Source organism: Pezoporus flaviventris, unplaced genomic scaffold (genome assembly GCF_033815535.1).
Source record: "Pezoporus flaviventris isolate CSIRO_AGI_PZ_B2104156 unplaced genomic scaffold, CSIRO_AGI_Pfla_v1 ptg000029l, whole genome shotgun sequence".
Classification (NCBI taxonomy): domain Eukaryota; kingdom Metazoa; phylum Chordata; class Aves; order Psittaciformes; family Psittacidae; genus Pezoporus; species Pezoporus flaviventris.
The window spans coordinates 7658587-7662512 of NW_026892577.1; positions in this window are offsets into that span (position 1 = coordinate 7658587).

A 3926-nucleotide genomic window follows, 5' to 3' on the forward strand; every position below is an offset into this window, starting at 1 on the left:
AAAGACCCAGCCCTGGTAGGTCTCTTCTCAAACTCAAGGGCAGGTGCTTCCCACAGGAAGGTGGAAGAGGAGGATTTCTACCAAATGGTGAGACACAGCAGCCAGGGAAGATTTTGTCCTCTTGACCCAAATCCACTGTGTTTGGTTCAGGCACTTCAATGGGGAGGGGGAGCACAGCACCAAAAGCAATTTGCTAGGTTTGAGTGGCCTTATTAGACCTTTTCCCCACATGGATTCCTCTTTTCAGTCAGATGTCAACTTGGGGCCATTCCCACTCGGATCCCGGAAATTCGCTGCTCTTTCCCAAAGTCTTCCGTACACAAGGGCCAGAAGTGGAGCAATCCAGACTTGTCTTCTGTAGGCACCAACCCAGGGAGCCTCAGCAGATACCTCCTGCTTTCACCCCCCAGCTTGTCCCTCCATGCCACATCACCCCTGAGGGCTTTTGTTACAGGGAATCTGCCATGTCACAGCTTGGAGATCTTCACCCCTTTCTTGGATTTGGCACCTCAGCAGAAGGGCACAGTGTGTTTCATGGACTGAGCTGGTTGACACACTTTTCCTCACTCCAAGGCATCTGCCTCTCTCCCTGTTCACACCTTGAAAACACAACTACATTTTATATCTCTTCCTCTCTGAGCCTCAGGTTTCTAATGGGAATTAAACTTTCCTTGATGCCTTTTTTAATTTCCCTTCTCGCAGGTTTTGGTTTATGCCATCAGTGCATGCTTACCTTGGGGGGTCTTTCCCTTCCCCTCTCTTGGTGGAAGGAAAAAGTTAAGGAAGAGAGGAGCAAGAAGAATGAATGGAGACCAAGTTCCTGTCAGGTTTGGGTTTTATTTTTGTTTGAGTGCCACCCACAGAAAAATACCATAAAATTAGACTGTTCAAGTCAAAAGTGTCATTTCATTTATTTTTTCCATATTGGCTTTTTTCTGTTGTTGTGGGAAGGAAGGGGCATTTTCATTAACAAGATTCGCAATGGTCTATTTCAAGCCATTCAGTTTGCAGTTTTTTTAACCCAGTGGATGTCTCATAGGTTTAGATCATGCTGCAAAGCGCATTTCTGCTCACTACACAGCCTCTCTTACAGGGATGCTTGATGATTTCATCTAGCCCAGGAGCTCAGTGGGTAGTTGTACCTCACCACCACCTGATCCTGTTTCTACCCGTGGGACAGGACTTCAGCAAGTGCAAGCTATACTCAAGGTGCATGTGTCCACCCTGACTCATGTCACCAGAGGACTTCTCTCATTGTCCCCTGCCCAGTTGTTTGTCCATGTTTGTGCCAGAAGTCTTCAGCTCTGCTACTGCTGTGTTTGGAGGCTCTGGAATTCTTTGTTCCCTTTGGAATAAAAACATTGCACAGGAGACAGATCGTATTTTTCATTGAGGAAAACCCACATAGGGCTCACCATTCAATCAGGAATCATGATGTGTGCACTGTCAATGTGCCTGTTGGTGTACAAGGCTTTTGAGGCAAATAGACCATTTCTCCTTAAGCAGAGGTATTCATGTGTATTCATCACCAGCAACAAATGCTCCTTCCCTTCATAGGCTGGGTGACTACTTGGCTTCTCTGCAGTTACTCCTTCCTCAGTGTGTGGGTATTACCTTAAGTGTGCCTGGCAGCAGTAAAATCCAGTTGTTTTTTAACTTAAATGGCTCATAACTCACCTTTAATGGAAGCCCCACTATTGTTCGTGTGACTATTAAACCCATCCTTTTCCATGACAGCTATTGGAGCAAGTTTTGATTTACCCCAGCCCAGCCTTAGAAAGAAAAAGAAAACTTCTGAGAGCATCATTGCTGAGGACCTCCTCAGCAAACCCACCAACCCAGCCTGACATTCAGGATACACACAGTGAGTAGTGATGAGGGGCTGGGGTTATGAAAGGTTATTAAAGGTCTCCTGGGGATCAGGGGATGGACTCTCCTTTCTTTTGTACTTCCTCTCTCTCGTGTGGTGCTCTGAGCTGTCTCCTCTGTGTGGTGTGTGGCTGAGGACAGTGTGGAGTGCAGCTGCAGTTCGGAAGATGCTCAGGAGAGGCTGAATGAGGCTCCTCAGTCATTTGGTGTAAAAACCACCTTCCTGTTGGTACCTGATGCCTGGAGAAGACCTGGCTTTGCCCAGCACTGTCTCCTTTTTGCAGTCAGTGGGGGTGTGTTGGCTCCTTGTGCTAAGGATTACTGACATTCATTCTTGTTCCAATTCACACCTCATTCCCAGAGCACTCCGTCTTCTTTCGAGGGAAGAAACTGCAGGCCTGGGCATCTGGCAGAGGTGTCAGGAGTTAAATAAGTTGCCTGGTGTCACTGGCCTCAGCTTGTTTTACATGATTAGGACAAAACTCCCCATGGCTTTGGATGTAAAAAGTAAAAACAAAATAAAAACTGAAACAAGAACCTCTGGAGGGTAGAAGTATGAACTGGGTTAGTGCTTAATTAAGTTGCCTATTAAGAGTCATGTAGCGGCTTGGAAGAATTTTAATGTACCAATTAAAGCAAGGAGCTATCTCCTCGGCTTTCCACCACCTCTGGGGATGCTGTCAAGAATGGGGAGCTTGCAGATCAAGTGCTGTTTATTTTGCTCCTTGTAGCTTGTTAAAAATCATTCTAAATCTGGGATGTGGTGGATGCCCACGGACACATTTGCTTCTGAGAGGCAGTGATGTCTGCCCGATGAAAATCAGCACTGGAAAGAAAGGGGATGGTAATGCCATCTGACCCCATAAAACCCCTCCTGTTTCTTATGTTTTCTCTGTTTAATGTGCTCTCTGTGTTGCTGCAGGAGGAGCAGGGGGTTGGTGGCTGCAGGATGGCTGCATCCTGGCAGTGGGATGTGTTGGTTTGGCACATACAGCCTGGACAGCTGGTGTAGTCTCATGGCACATGTTTGGAAGGGATGCGATGAGTTATCCTACCTGTTTTCTGGCTGTCCCATCACCGTGTCACACCATCCTTTGGGAGCTCACCCAACTCTCTCATGAGCTGCAGGGATGAGGGGGTTTCCCTAATGTGCCTTGTGTTATGTGGTCAGAAGGCACAGATGCTGTGATCTCTAGAAAAGGCTTTAACCATCACATTCCTTGAGAGCTGGCCTTTTGAAAGAATAATAAATTTAACCCCAGGGTTGGTATGCCAGTCTGGGGTCAGTGTGTTTTAAACATATCCCAAACCAGAGTATTAACCAAGAGGAAAGGGTCTACTAGGAGCCTTTAATATCCCCCCTATCACCCCAGCATCGTGTCAAGCAGCCCTGGCTGGGCATCTCTGGAGCTAGAGAAAGCCCCTGCTCACTGTGTCCCATCCCTCTGTGCATCCTGCTCTCCCCTCCATGGTGGCAGGGGACTCGGAGAGCATCCTTTGTTTCCATTTGCATTTGGAGCACATCTTCTGATAAACACCACCATGTTCCTCTTGAGGTTTGAATACAAAATGTGCTGGGGAATTTCAGATGAAGATAGCATTAGTTTGGAAATCCACAGTCTTCTCAGGGGAGGGAGAGGGGGGGATAAGGAGCTTGGAGTGGTTGTGAGGGTATCTCTGCTTAAATGCAAGCAGGCAGCTCGGTAAGTGCAAAGTTGAGGGAAATGTCCTCTTCCCCTTGTATCTTATTAATATTTAGGGCTGGGCTTCAATTATTCATTCCTTCAGGGTGTGCTTTTATCATCTCAGTGCCACAGGATTAGGTTGTGCACCTTCTCTGGGCACTCGGAAAAGACCTTTTTATAATATGTGAGAAATTTCATATCTGAGACAGTTTGCAAGCAAAATATATGCCCATAGTCAGAAAAAAACCAAATCATCCCCATCCCCATCCAGAGCTTCTTTAAGACCACATGGAGCTGAGTCTTAGATATAGAGGATCTGGCCTTGGATGGAGATGAGTTAATTCAGCATGATTTGGTTAGAGGTTGGAGCCA